Below are 16,241 nucleotides of genomic sequence, written 5' to 3' on the forward strand. Positions count from 1 at the left end.
AATAATCATTCCAGGGAAAATCAAAGAAGTACTGCCTGAGGGCCTCCCAGTCCGCAGCTCCAAAATGCCAGAGACGACGTTTCCCTGGAGGGTCCGCAGGCCGTACTGGAGCGATAGGACAGGTTAAGGTAATAAGGTTGTGATCGGAGGAGCCCAACGGAGAGAAAAGATTAACAGAGTAAGCAGAAGGATTAGTTGTGAGGAAGAGGTCAAGTATGTTGGAGCTCTCTCCAAGGCGGTCAGGGATACGGGTAGGGTGCTGTACAAGCTGCTCTAGGTCATTAAGGATAGAAAAGATGTAGGCTTGTTCACCAGGTGGATCCGTGAAAGGAGAGGAGAGCCAAAGGTGGTGGTGAACATTGAAATCTCCAAGAATGGAGATTTCAGAGAAAGGAGAAATGGACAGAATGTGTTCTATCGTAGAAGTAAGATAGTCGAAGAATTTTTGATAGTCAGTAGAATTAGGGGATAAGTAAACAGCACAGATATATTTAGTCAGAGAATGACAGGAAAGCCGAAGCCAGAGAGTGGAGAATTCAGAAGAATCAGTTCAGGAACACGAGAGCAAGATAAGTCGTTGCGTATGTATACACAACAGCCACCTTTGGCTTTGAAATGAGTATAGAGAAAGTAGGAGGATACAGAAAAGGGTTTGCTGTCAGTTGCCTCAGACAGCTGAGTCTCCGTTAGAAAAAGAAGGTGAGGTTTAGAGGAGGAGAGGTGGTGCTCAACAGAGCGAAAGTTAGATGAAAGGCCGCGAATGTTGCAGAAATGAAGAAGAAGAGAGTCAGACAGTGGTTCCAGGCACCTCGAGTCGTCACCGGGAGAGGGGCAGATGGCGGGGGCATTTATGGTCCCCCCCCCTGGGGACTCCGAGGCTGGGTGAATTGACGCCATTTTGGTAAATTTTGAATAGGAAGTGTAGTGTGTACTGTGCATGTAGTTTGGTGAAGATAGATAGAGAAATTTGTACTGGAGAGCATGCTGGCCTACTCTCTGTGTAACTGAGACACTGAAAAAGTTCAGCAAAGGGGGATGGTCAGGAACTAGTCCTGAGGGCTGATGAAACGGGAGCTCCAGCACTCCCTGTCATCAGCTTTCCATCCACCTCGGGAGTACTGCCCTGCTCGACTGGTGCTACAGTCTACTCCTTGGTGTTAACAGTTAGAGATACTTGTACTGGAGAGTATGTTAGCCTACTCTCAGTGTTACTGAAACACTGAAAAAGTTCAGCAAAGGTGGATGGTCTGGAACTAGTCCCCAGGGCTGATGAAACGTAAGTTCCAGCTCTCCCTGTCACAAGCTTTCCATCACCCTTGGGAGTACCGCCCTGCTCGACTGGGGCTAAAGTCTCCCTGTGTTTTTGATATGGAGGTGGAGGTCTTGTTCTTTGTGTTATATATATTGAAGAGTTATCACGGCGTTATTCCTACCTTATTGATTTGTTATATCTAGCTTGTGTAGTGATCATCGGTGTATTTTTACTGTATTGAGACACGTTATATAACACGTGTATCGTGACGCTATAATTTGTGTGTGACTATCACCTTGTATATCATACGCCTTCCTCACCATAGCATAGCACAGCATAGCATAAAAGTATAGCATAACATTGTGACGCTATAATCTGTGAATACTATCACCTTGCAAATCATAAGCCTCCCTGACCATAGCATAGCATAATATAGCATAACATAGCATAAAATTGTGAGTATCATTTGTGCCTGACTAATAATATCACTTTGTATATCATAAGCCTTCCTGGCCATAACATAGCATATTATACCATAGCACAGCATAACATAGCATAACAAAGCATAACATAGCATAACACTGTAGAGCGTTGCATAGCATAATATTTTGACAGTATCGTTAATTTTGTGCTTGATAATAATACCACCTTGTATATCAAAAGCCTTCCTGATCATAGCAATGCATAGCAAAACAAAGCATATCATAACATAGCATAGCATAACACAACAGCAAAACAGAGCACAGTATTGCGAAATACAATAGCAAAACATAGCATAGCATAACGAAGCATAACATAGAATTGTATATCATACCATCCTGTCCCACACCATACCACATCATCCCATGTACTTAAATGCATTCCTGTGCATTATGAATCTATTTGCACTGTGTATCTATGTGCACTATGTATCTATGTGCACTATGTATCTATATGCACTAAGTATCTATGTGCACTATGTATCTATGTGCACTATGTATCTATGTGCACTATGTATCTATGTGCACTATGTATCTATGTGCACAATGTAGCCTATCAATGTGCACTCTGTAACTATGTGCGATATGTATTTATGTGCACTATAAATCTATGTGCACTATACGCGTATGTGCACTATGTACTTATGTGCATTATAATGTACCCTATATATCTATGTGCACTATATATCTATGTGCACTATATTATCTATGTGCACCATAAATATGTACACTATATATCTATTTGTATTATATACTTATGTGCACTGTACACATATGTAAACTATATATTTATGTGCATTATGTATCTGTGTGCATTATATATCTATGTGCAATATGTATCTATGTGTACTATATATATTTATCTACGTGCACCATGTATCTATATGCACACTATCTCTATGTGCACTATATACCCATGTATTTAACCATCTTCAATTCACCTACACGAATTTCAATTACTTTTTTCCAAACCAATGTCATGCCCCTCATGTCCAGTCCAGGATAATTCCAAAGTTCGGTGTAGGATTACGGATATTGCCCCTACCACGCCGGCCCTGAATCTGCTCTCACACAGGTCGGTGCTCTTCACTCCCTTTTGAGAATACACTAAATCATCGTTGTATTCAAAAGAGTGGCAGATGTGAGCTAGGAGAAAAAAGTCGCGTAGCCCTTCAACATACTAAGAACTTCACACTTACATACTACTATAGATGTGTTATACCCAGTCTAGCTCACCAGTTTAGGAAATTATTAGGTCATGGTTACAACTATTCCTTCAGCGATAGAAAAATTGTGTCTCCTGACACAATATGGCAATTTATATACAAGAAGTTTCATCATACTGAGAATGGAGAAATATATGAGTAAGATACTAAGCATGCAATGGAAATGGGGATATAGTTAGCTTCTTACTATAGTTCATCACAATAATTAAAGGGCAGAATGTTACAATGCAAGCAGTGGGATCCAATTAAAATAAAAAAATACAGTATGTACAGTGCATGGCCATGTTAAGGTTCAGCAAAGGGGGGCACAATTGATACTGGGTATAAACTTAGAGGGTTAAATTACTCTTAATTCAAGAAGTATATGATAAGTATAGTAATTTTAGGAACAATGTAGTCAAATATTCTTCACCAGTTCACAGTTGAAGTCCATTTCATAGGACTAGCATTGAAGATTATAGTGATACATGGCATAATGAAAATATAATAGTTGATTACACAAAGACTGTAAGAGTGACATATCATAATCACCAAATAATTTCCACACTCCCGTTACTCTTTTCTAATATCTACCGCTCCTCACTATTCGCTGTTTATTGCTATCTCACCATTTACTGTTTTCCTCTGTTAACTATACTGGTTCATTTAATATCCTTGTATTATCATAGTTCTTAATTTTCATTTACTTTTCTGAATTGACATCGTTTCTTTTGTTTCTACAGTTATATTTCCTTCAGTAGCAAGTTCCATATTGTTTACATCTTCAGCAGTCACAGTAAGTGTCACTAAGAACTGCCAGTTTCATGGTCCGGTGGTGGCCACACTAATCTTGTCTCATGGAGTCTTTTGTCCATTCACTTACACAGCACTGAACCACCCAAATGGTAACAAAAAATCAGATAAGGGAAATGGCCACTAGGGGAAAGACAAAGACCAGATGTACCCAGGAACTGTACGTAAAAAAACTGATCCATGACAAAAGCACACTAATTAACCCATTAGTGGCCAGAGTTCCTGTGAGAAGGATTTGGCTGGACGGGTACTAAGCGTACCGCCCTCTGCCTATCGCCTCATAGTCTCGAAGCTCATAGGTCCCTACCCCGGGGTTCCCTTCTTTATTAAATTTTGAAAACGCCCAGTTCTGTCCATTATTTTGGATGCTGGGCACCAATAGGTTAAGAAAATCTCATGAGCAGGTTGTCAGACATAATGGATAGATTGTCAGAAGGGAGATGGAATGTCACATTAATGGGCTGAAACATCTCGTCTGTGTGGAGCGAAATGCAATGTGATGATGTGTAGCATAAACAACCACAGAGTCTGATTTCATAGTACAACAGAATAGTGCGGAGCCCTATACTAACCAGTTACAGACACTGAACGAACAGGAGTTCCAAGACAAATGATACCAACAGAGACTGGGGCACTGAAGAAGGACGATCGAATATGGTTCAAGCGAGCATGGTGCACTGAGAGTTTGGGGGCCAGAACAAAGGAACAGACTGAGTGTACTAAAAAACTGTGAACCAAAGCAGATTCGCAGGGAGCAGCACTACTAGGTAATATGGTCAGACGATAGGCAGTGCAAAGTCGAAGAGTAGGTGTAAGAGAAGCAAATCTACTGAGATCACTAGAGGATGTGAAGGCAATGGAGACATGATCTTGGGATAGAAGGAAATACTTTGAGCAAACAGAAGCCTGCAACAAGGAATTATTGACCAAGAAAGGAAAAGTGATGATGTGGAAGAGATCGAATGTGATAGAAGAGTGAAGAGAAATGTGAACAACATTCTTTGGTGAGGAAAAGGGCCTCAGGTAATCGGTTGGAGATTTCTAAAGATGGAAAAGAAACCACTGGAGATCAGAGATAGGTATAAGGTCTGCAGTGATGCGACCACCGACAGCATCAACTAGAAAGCAAATGAAGGTAGTTACTTGGGAGAGATGAGAATCCAGTGAGACATGTAGGTTGTCAATGTGTAGTGTGATATTATAGGATTTCGGAGAAATCAGGAACTTTGGAAATATGTTTTTGTAAAATGTCTGGGAAGTTTTTTAATATGTATGTGACATCACTTAATTGAGCCATGATCTTCTGTAGCAGAGAGTTGAACTTGAATGACTCTGTTTTGAGACTCAAGGGTATTAGCTAATTCAACAAGGTCAGATATGAATCCAGAGAGGTCATAAGTGGTTGCTACACCAAATAAGCCACTTAGAATTTCTCCCTCAAGATCAAAGAGCCCACGCTTCACGTGTGAACGACCTACAGATGTTTGGTTAGAGAACGTGTCATTTACGTGACAGAAATTTTGTCCTGACATTTTCGAGTTTCCAGTGGATGAGTGTGAAAAGAGGGTACCAAAATGCATCTCAGTCGCCTTGCTCTTTGATGGCTGATAGAAGGGCCTGTGCCTTATCCAGCTGGTGTGCGAAGTGGGGCAGGACGATGGCCACGGCGGCCAGTGGCTCAACATCATTGTGCAAGACTACAACTTCCACTACAATTACCTCGCCTCTCACAGCAACCAAGACCCCGAGTTGCACGACACTTTTGCCCTCTCCCAACTCAGACCCAACTAGGGTCAGCACTGCCAGTAGGTGGACCCACAACATCTTATCTATAAAACAAGTTCAAGTTAAAGACTATGATTATGAAGATGATTATGACGAGAGTCTAGGTTGACAGTCTCTTCATGCCAGAACCTTTTGTGCAGAGCATAATTTTGAACGACAGTCATTAACAGCAGGAGAGGATGACAGTGTCTCAGAATGAGAAGGAGTGTCAGAGGAAGGAATGGGAGAAGAAGAAGCATTGCCAGGTAGAGAAGATGATGAGGAATTTGCAAGTGATTCCTCCGATACTATGCCCCTCGGTGCATGCTTAAGGTCATCGGCATGCACCCACTTGGTCTTGGGGTAAGACAGATCCCATATTTAAAATTTGTTACCCTTACGAGAGATGACACGGAAAGGGCCCAGGAACTTACTATCAAGTTTTGATACATGTTTGTGGTCCAGGGAAAACTAAATTGGGAGAAATGATTTACTGCCACTAATTGATAAACAAAGCCAGATTCCATACGTAGTAATTTCAGAAGATCATGGGAGACAGTTTGCCAAGGCCTCAACAGTACAGGGTATTGCAATATGAGTGCAGGCTGACCAGTAATTCCTATATTACAAGCACAAGATGGACATGCATCACAGTGAACTTCCACATCCTTTCGCATGGTAAGCCAATAATATAAAAGACACTCCTATAGGAAGCATCTGTTCTTACCCAGGCGTAACGTGCGAGGGGTGTCATGGATTAAATGGAGGACAGCAGGCTTTAAGTCTGTTGGAATGACTAGTTGCCTGGTTTCACGACGAGGCACATCACTACCTGTGAGTACCATCCTTTTTGCAGAGTAAGTCATTAAATAGGAAGAGATCAGATACTGGAACTGGTAACATGACAAAGAATCATCATCAGACTCAAGAAAGTACATGACCTGAGACCATAGAGAGTCAACACGCTGGAACCCACGGAGTGTGTCACACGCTGGAACCCACGGAGTGTGTCACACGCTGGAACCCACGGAGTGTGTCACACACTGGAACCCACGAAGTGTGTCATGATCGAATGCCAAATTTACCTCACAACCAGTTGAGACTGTAGCAACATAACAAGAGACAGCATCTGCTACAACTTTCCAGAAGCATATTCAAACGTTGGATTATAGTCATTAAAAATTACTGCCCAACATGCAACGAAACCAGTAAGATTACGCCCTCAAAACAGGTTGCAAAGAGGAAGATGGTCTGTCTGGATATGAAGAGGGTAACCACAGATGATGTTGCGGAAATACTTTAGGGACCAGACCACCACGAGTGCTTCCAAATGAGTTACACTGTAATTCTTTTCTCCCGAGTTTAAAACTCGACTGGCATAGGCAACGACACGTTAATTGCCTTCTGGGTCATCTTGCATGAGAACCACAACAAGGCCCATTCAGGAAGCATCTGTAAATAGTAAGAAAGGTTTGGAATAATCAGGAAACGCCAAGAACGGAGCTTGTGCAAGAACAGTTTTCAGTGCAGTAATGAAATAGCTAGTTCATCTGACCACACAAACGGCTCAACTATAACAGTTTAGTCAGCAGTGCAGGAATTTGGGCATACCCCTTCATGAAACTACGACAATAGCCACTAAAACAGAGGAAACTATGAACTGCACCTTTGTTGGTAGGAGTTGGAAAGTTGATTACGGCATTTACTTTTTGGTCCAAAATATGTATGCCGTTAGCATCAACGACATGTCCTAGGAACTTCTGTTTCTTATGCAAGAAATGACACTTTGACAGCTTGATTTTAAGTCCAACCTGTTTGAGTCTAGTGCATACCACTGCCAATTTCTGTGTTCTGGAACAGTGTGATAAAAGATAATGACATCATCAAGCTATGTAAAGATTGAGTGACCTATCATGCCAGTGAAGACTATGTATTGGCCGCATGAATGCTGACAGGGCATTTCTCAAACCAAAAGGAAGTCTATGGAACTGGTAATGACCGGATGAGGTGCTGAAGGCCATAAATTGTTGAAATGATTCCTCCACATCCACTTGCCAGTAGCCACTCAACAAATCCCATGATGAAAATACAGTTATTTTCTCCTACTGATTCCAGTAAATCAGTGAGCATCAGTATTGGGAATGTATCTGGAACAGTCAAGAGACTGACGTGGCAATAGTTAATGACAAGGTGCAACTCTCCATCTTTTTTTGAAACGAGGAATAATGGACTGTTCCATGGACTCAGAATGTCTCACAACGTCAGATTCTTACATTTCTTGAATAAGACCATCAGCTTGATGACACTGAGTATGTGGTACACGATAGGCAGGCATATACACGGGTTGAGCATCAGGCTGCAATGTAACAGAATATTTAACTAGACTTGTTTTGCTCATATTCTCACTGGTGGGCTGGGCTACAACCTCACAGTTGTCTCGAAAAAAGTTAAAAAGCTGACTTCTGTACTCAGGATAATCGCCTCATTTCACATGAAATTCAAGATCAGTTGGGGTGACATTGTCAGTAGAATGAACAACTGAGCACACATTTGCAACAAAGCATAGGAAATCTTGGCATACACGTACAGCCACTGGATATACCAAAAAATCACCAATCTGTGTCCCAGTACACAGCTTAAGTGGGACATTAGTAGTGTTGGCTAGATACAAATAACCTAAGCCATCGTCTGACACTGAGCACATTGCAGACTCGTAACTCAAGCCCTTAACATGACAGGTTTCGGACAGAGAAATAACAGTGACACTGCTAGGTGACCCAACAATCCTCCAAGCAACTATATACACTGGGGGATAAATCTGTGCGTTGTTTTACCACTGCCAGGTTTGTTGTTGAGGACTACATAAGGTCTGCTAGTGGCAATGAGGTAGGTAATGACGAGTCTGGAAACGCTTCAATGCCATGGGATGGCTCACTTGGATTATCTATTTCAGAATCAGGGTGAGAATCTGATGAGTACAGGGAATCAGGAATGTGATCAGTAATGAAATCAGAAGGAGAGGGCCACCACTTTGGAAGAGAAAAGTCAGTAATGGAATCAGGAAGGTCAGAGGATGAGGAATTGATAGGAGAGATGGTAACTGTATCAATACGTGAACATGAACATTTGTCTGCAATCTCTGGCACAAATAAATCTTGAATAGTAAAGTCCCCATGTGCTGGTAACACATCGATATTTTCGTTTGCCATGGTTTGTACACCTATTAGAAAGTCAGCAGGAGAGCTAATCCAGGGCACAACACAAATATCAGCAATGAATGGATCTGTCGAATCATGTAGAGAAATTCAAAGCTGAATTATTCCTTTAATGCAGGGGTTCCCTCTGCAAGTTCTCTGTGACCCATTTTTGCTTTGCCATTTGTGCACTGTGACCCTTTTTTAATTTTTAATTTTTATTTTTTTTTAATGTGTCCGACTCTGGGCATTGGCTTCACAGCCTGCTCTCAAGGCCCAGTAGTCCTCCTACATACCATACACCTCTACATGTCACCACTTCGGCGCTAACCACCACCTTCCATACTGAATAAATGCTAGGGCTGTCTCATACAGGACTGGCGTATTGGTATTAACAGGGGTATTTTTACAACATGTCGGTGGGTCTTCTGGTAGATCAGTAAAGTCTGATTTCATGAAATTCAAATCCTTAAACTGTTCCCTGCCCCAGCAGGGATTTGAACTTGGGTCCGGTAGGACTTCCTATCAGCCATACGAGGGTCATTAACCCGCCGTGTGCCAGTGCCGTTTTAAAACGGTCTAAAATAAAAAACTTCACTATGACCGCATTTTTCAAGATTCATGAGTAAAAATTGGCAGGCATGTAAGATAACTGCTCCTCTACCATCCCCCAGGCTCTCAAGGCCATACACTCACTCGCTTCCCCCCTCACACTCGCTCTGCCTCACTCTGCCTGTGTGCCTTACCCAGTGCTGTACATAATGAAGGCATTTTGTCAATATTTTCATGTAAGTGGCCATACCACGTTGAGTACACCGCTTCCCATCCGATCAGCGAAGTTAAGCAACGTTGGGTCTGGTTAGTACTTGGATGGGTGACCGCCTGGGAACACCAGATGCTGTTGGCATCCCTACGTGTCAAGTGAGGTTGGTGGAGGATTAGTGCCCCTCCCTGTAAAACAGATAACTCTAAGCCCTTAGCCACACCGTGTGGGATACATGGCGTCTGGCAATGAATGAATGAATGATGTAAGTTGTAAATATTTTCTTGTAACTGTAAGGACTATATAGTGAAGTCCAGTTGTAAATACCTTCTTGTAAGTGCCAGGACTGTACGTAATGAAGTCAGGTTGAACCTATCTTCAAGCAAGTGTAAGATAATGCATTCACAGTGAGAAAGACATGCAAATTGTGATAGATGCTGAAGTAATAAGTAATCAGAAAAGTGTACTGAACATTGCTATACCTTCCCAGCATAAATACCTGAGGTGTACGGACTCAAGGTGAATCCCTACAGCAGCTTGCTCATAATCTGGAGAGCATGGCATACAAGGTGGACCCTGGAGCAGCACCTAACCTGTTGGCTATTCTTCTGAGGGACAAGTTCATCGATGCTCTTGAGATGCAGAGTTGAAAGTACAAGTGAAGCAGGCACAACCCAGAAGCTTGCAAGAAGTACTAGCCAGGGCTCTAGAGTTCGAGTCCTATGTCAGGTCCAATATGGCCACTTTTCAGGCAGGTCGTAGTGCAGGATTCAAGACAAGAAAGGGGCAGGTATGTGAAGTGGAAAAAATTGAAGGAATTTGCTGGTACCGTGAAAAGCCAGGACATAGGAAGAGGACTGTTATAAATGGAAGAGGGAACAGGAGATCAGAGGAAGTTGCTGGTATTGTAAGAAGCCAGGACATCAGAAAGTGGAGTGCAACAAGTGAGATCAGAGGAGGCTGCTGGTTCTGCAGGAAGCTCAGGGGCGGATTAAGAGTGCATGGGGCCCCTGGCTAAACTTCAGGTGGGGGCCCTATTATCAAACAGTTGGCAAGCGAAGCGAGTCTCGATTATTTAATTCAAATCGAAAATCATTGTATTCAGCAGCCAACTGATTGGGTTTGAAATGACCTATATCTCTAACTCAAAGCTAAATTATCTTTACCGATATCACAGTTAGGGCAGATTTGTAAAACCCCTTTCAAATAAGGCATTAAGAAAATCAATATGCAAAGCCTGAGGTAAAAATGTAGTTAAAAGCATAAAATAATATCAACTCTAACGTATCAAATTTATTATATGAAAATAATTTCTTTCTAATGTTGCAAAACAATAATAAGCCTAAAAACTTGAATGAACACTTCATAAATATGATACTAGGCTGCCCTTACATTGCACGTCTACAAACTTTTTCAAGCCAAACTCATTGATTAAGTCAGTGAAGCTCAGTTTCTCTACAATATCATTTTCTATACTCATAAGAGAGAGCTGATTTAGTCACTGCTGTCCCATGGTACTTCGAACTTCATTTTTTATTCTTTTCAACCTGGAAAAGGATCGTTCTCCATTGTAGTCTGAAGTTACCATTGAAAGATAATGCGCAGTGCAATGTGGACATTTGGGAAGCACTGAGTATACTTATTCTCATTCAGAAGCGATAACATCCTTGACTCTGGGCTTGTGCTCTGTGCTTTATTCCATTCTTGGGCACTGACAGTTTTCAATAGTTCTGAAAATTGTATTAATTCAGAAGGAAAGCAGCCTTTAAAATCATTTGAATATTCTTCCATCAATTTATTTGCTGCTTTTCTGATGGAATCATTGCTAAGCTTGGTTAGGTTGGAAAGAAAGCCGAACTTATCCTCAATTTCTTTGTAAGTATTTAAACGATCTTTGAGAGCTGAAATTAGCTTGTCAATGATTGGTAAAAATACCTCAAACTTGAAACTTTCTCTGGGTGAAAATACTGTTTCAGCCGAGGGACCTTCATCAAACTGGTGCTTCCTCTTCTTTTGTCGTTGGCGAAGGTATACGCTCTACTGAGTGACCCGATCTTCACCAAAATAAAATCACCTCTTCCTTGCATAATATTAAAGCCTTAAGCCTCCCAGAAAATTTCACCGAAATCCGTCTAGTACTTTTTTAGTTATGTTTAAAAAAAAAAAACTTACAAAGAATAAACCAAAAAAGAAATAAAACATGACAAATTTGACAGCACACATCCGAAAGGCCTTGCTTAATACTACAAAATGGCGTTGGTCCCACGTCTCTATCATTATTAGGAATTTTTGCCAAAAATGTTTTGACCTTTTTGTTTCTATGACCTTGACCTTTGACCTGAGCTTCACCAAAGTAAAATCACCTCTTCCTTGGATAATATCAAAGCCTCTCACAAAATTTCACTCAATTCCATCAAGTACTTTTTGAGTCATGTTGGTAACAAACAATCTTACAAAGAAAAAACAAAAACAAAGAAATAAAACATTTGACAAATTTGACAGCACACATCCGAAAGGCCTTGCTTAATACTACAAAATTTCGTTGGTCCCACGTCTCAATCATTATTAGAAAAGAAATTATGGCCAAAAATGTTTTGACCTTTTCGTTTGTGACCTTGACCCTTGACCCGATCTTCACAAAAATCAAATCACCTCTTCCTTGGACAATATCAAAGCCTACCGCAAAATTTCATTGAAATCCGTCAAGTATTTTTGAGTACGAAATTGTGGGGTATGACCTTTTCGCGTCCACGACCTTAACCTTTGACCCGATCTTCACCAAAATCTAATCATTTGTTCAGTAGACCGTGTCCAGTCTATATGCAAAATTTCGTAAGAATCGGCCCACTCGTTTTTGAGTAATTTTGTTCACAGACAAACATACAAACCAGCAAACCAACATGGGTGAAAACATAACCCCTCCAACTTCGTTGGCGGAGGTAATTAGGTTTACTTAGCCTATTAAAATGAACCTAATAATACCAAACTAGGTACTACCGGTATATGCTTTTACAATTACTTTATCTTTCCGTGTTTCACAGCTCGAAGAACACGATAAAAATTGATGGGAAAAATCGTCAGGCATTAGGCTTACTCGATAATTATCTTTAGTCAAAATAAACTAAGTAAATAGAACACAAAACCTAAACCGGAACTTCCTATCGATAGCACCATAGTGAGGAATAGTGATAGAGTAATTTTCTCTTTTCTCTGTACAATAACATGCTGCACAGCTGCTAATTGGCAGGTCGGCTTGCAGAAGCATTGCACCTTTGTTCTGTCTTTCCGATGTGCGTTTAGTAGAGTTCACAATAATGCTTGAGGTACTCCATTTTATAAAAGAAGTAATGAAAATATCAAATAGAGAAACTTACGTCTAAATGTTGCTATTTGGGCCGCCTAGGACGGTCTTGGATTCCCTCTACTACACACGAGTACCGGAGTATCATGTCAACAAAGACTTCAGCATTTGAGTAGGAATAAAATTATACTTTAATAATAATAATATTCTGATTCTCTCCTGTAGGTCTCACAGATACTATAGTAATTACTATGTACTAAACATAATATAACTCAATAAAAAAGGAGAAATTATCCTGAGTATCTGTATAAAATATCTGCATAAAATAACGAAGTCATGAAAGAAAACCACAGCCCAAACATAATTAAACCGGTAACTATTTTATTTTTATGCACGGGGTCCATTTAAGTTGTATGTAGGCCTATTGTTATTTTTATTACTTTATATAATGAAAACCTAAATATATTGTTAATGTAGCCGTGGGGGAATACCTGAGGGAAGGTTTGTTATGGGGGATTGGGAAGGGGCCCCCCCTGGAGGGCCCTCAATCATGCATTCCCCTTAGGTGACCTTTTGTATTAGATTTTCTGTTGACATACTGTAGGAATTGGGGGCCCCTGGCTGCAGCCCAGTCAGCCCCCCCCCCCTTAATCCGCCACTGCCCTAACCTTCCTCTCAGCCTCCCCCGAGAGTTGTGATAACGTTATCAGCTGAGGCGATTATGGTGACGTGTTTTCCTTATCACCGCCTGGATACACAGTCGTGATTTTAACTCTCTTCTCTACCCTTGCCTACCCTACCTCCCTTACCCCCTTACCCTCTTACTCAACTACCTTGCCCTAGTCTACCCTACAGTATGCTACCCTAACCTTTTCAGGTATACCCTATCCAACTACCCTACCCTACCTAACACTTCCCTACCCAACTACCTTACCCTACTTTATCCTTCCCTACCCTACCCTACCGAACCCTTCCCCACCCCACTCAACTCTATGCAACCCTATCCTACCCTTCCGTACCCTTCCCTTCCCTACCCTATAACGACTCAGATGATGATGCTGATGATGGTGATAATGACAATGGCAAGAATTCATCTCTTCAGTGTAAGAACACCTTTCGTATTTATATTAAACGACATAGGCATGACCCATGTAGTCAAATGCGTTTCTATGTGCACTATATGTTTGTGTACACTCTGTATCTATGTACACTATATATCTGTGCACTATTTATCTTCGGGTATGTGCACTATATATCTATGAGCACTATATATCTATGTGCACTATGTATCTATGTGCACCATGTATCTATGTGCACTGTGTATCTATGTGCACCATGTATTTATGTGAACTATGTATCTATGTGCACTCTGTATCTATGTGCACCATGTATCTATGTGCACTCTGTATCTATATGCACCATGTATTTATGTGAACTATGTATCTATGTGCACTATGTATCGATGTGCACTGTGTATCTATGTGCACCATGTATCTATGTGCACTATGTATCTATGTGCACCATGTATTTATGTGAACTATGTATCTATGTGCACTATGTATCGATGTGCACTGTGTATCTATGTGCACCATGTATCTATGTGTACTATGTATCTATGTGCACCATATATCTATGTGCATCATGTATCTATGTGCACCATGTATCTATGTGCACTATATATCTGTGTGCACTATGTATTTATGTGGACTATGTATCTATGTGAATTATGTATCTATGTGCACTGTGTATCTATGTGGTCTTTGTATCTATGTGCACTGTACTGTATGTCTATATGTACTATGTATCTATGTGCACTATGTATCTATGTGCACCATATATCTATGTGCACCATGTATCTATGTGCACCATGTATTTATGTGGACTATGTATCTATGTTGACTATGTATCTATGTGCACTGTATGTCTATATGTACTATGTATCTATGTGCACTATGTATCTATGTGCACTATGTATCTATGTGCACTATATATCTATGTAGTCTTTGTATCTATGTGCACTATATATCCTGTGTGCACTATGTATCTATGTGCCTTATGTATCTGTGTGCACTATGTATCTATGTGCACTATGTATGTGTGCACTATGGATCTATGTAGTCTTTGTATCTATGTGCACTGTATATCTGTGTGCACTATGTATCTATATGCACTATGTATCTATGTGAGTTATGTATCTATGTGCACTATGTTTCTATGTGCACTATGTATCTATGTGCCTTTCATCACCAATACGAATTTCCGTCACTTTTTCCCAAATTCAAAAATGCATATGGTAATTCTGACACACAGACACAGCCAAGTAAGTTTTTTTTTTTTTTTTTTTAAATAAATCTGCTGTATCAATTCATTGATATTCATTTATAGAAATAAACATAATCAGAGGAGTAACGTTTAAGGTATCACTAATAATGATAATGCTAATACTTGTCTAATGCTAATTAAAAAATAATAACAAGAATCACTTGAAATTGTCCAAGGACAATTTTGATAAAGAAAAACTTCCCACAGCTATTGACTACTAGAAGCCGAGCTATTATGGACGTTGAGATCAAGGTCACTGATCGTGTGCATTTCACCTTAGGTCATCGTAGTCAATAAGTCCACCAAGTTTGGTGGCTTTAGCTTTAAGTCTTCATGGAAAATTACGTGACGTCTGTAATATCCGGAAAAGTCCACATTCTTTACCCCAAGCGATCTCAGAAAATAATCAGCCCATTGGAACCATGCTCCCATCTGCACCGTGTCCGCCTTAACAGAGTTGTAAATATGTGGAACAAATTGCCCTCCAGTGCGGTAAATTGTACTACAGTACTAGCCTTTGTATGTAGCTTGGATAAATATCTGTCGTCTAACCCCCAATACATGTAATCCTAAATAAAACACTTGTGTGCGTGTATATATATATATATATATATATATATATATATATATATATATATATATACATATATATATATATATATATATATATATACAGAGTCCGGATCAATTTATTAAATGCAAATATAGTATAAGCACAGACTAGGATATCCACAGATAGCCCTGAGTTAGTGGTCACTACTCTTACTTTCAACCTGTGATGGGCTGTGGATCACTGAGGGTCCGTGTTAGTCAAGTGACCACCATCAGGATTCTTTTTTTTCTTTTAATATACCAGGGGTCACTTCTTCAGGAGGAAACTTGTGTGCTTGTCCTGCATGGGAAAGTTCCTTGTCTCAGTGGAGTGAACGGGACTGGGGCCTGATTGACTGCTGCCTACCTTGAAAGCGCCAGGCAAGGCAGCCGTACCACCCCTGAACACTCACACTGTGCAATTCCCACGCTGTGTCTATAGACTCCCCATTAGCTCGACATACCCGCACATAATGTCAAGCATTTTTTATTTATTTATATATTTGATTATTCATTTTAATCTACTAATTTCTCTTTCAGGTTATTCAAACTGGTAG

The 16,241-nt window shown here is 40.5% G+C and overlaps 1 non-coding gene across 1 annotated transcript; it reads left to right on the top strand.

The window, feature by feature from the left end:
• The first annotated feature begins 9,495 nt into the window (after positions 1 to 9,495).
• Positions 9,496 to 9,614, top strand: LOC145394383 (5S ribosomal RNA). Its single transcript, XR_013896407.1, has one exon. It is a non-coding gene; the product is annotated as a 5S ribosomal RNA (ribosomal RNA).
• Positions 9,615 to 16,241: the final 6,627 nt, after the last annotated feature.

The sequence above is a fragment of the Coenobita brevimanus genome, chromosome 3, assembly GCF_032717465.1.
Source record: "Coenobita brevimanus isolate Jiangsu-jjx chromosome 3, ASM3271746v2, whole genome shotgun sequence".
NCBI lineage: Eukaryota > Metazoa > Arthropoda > Malacostraca > Decapoda > Coenobitidae > Coenobita > Coenobita brevimanus.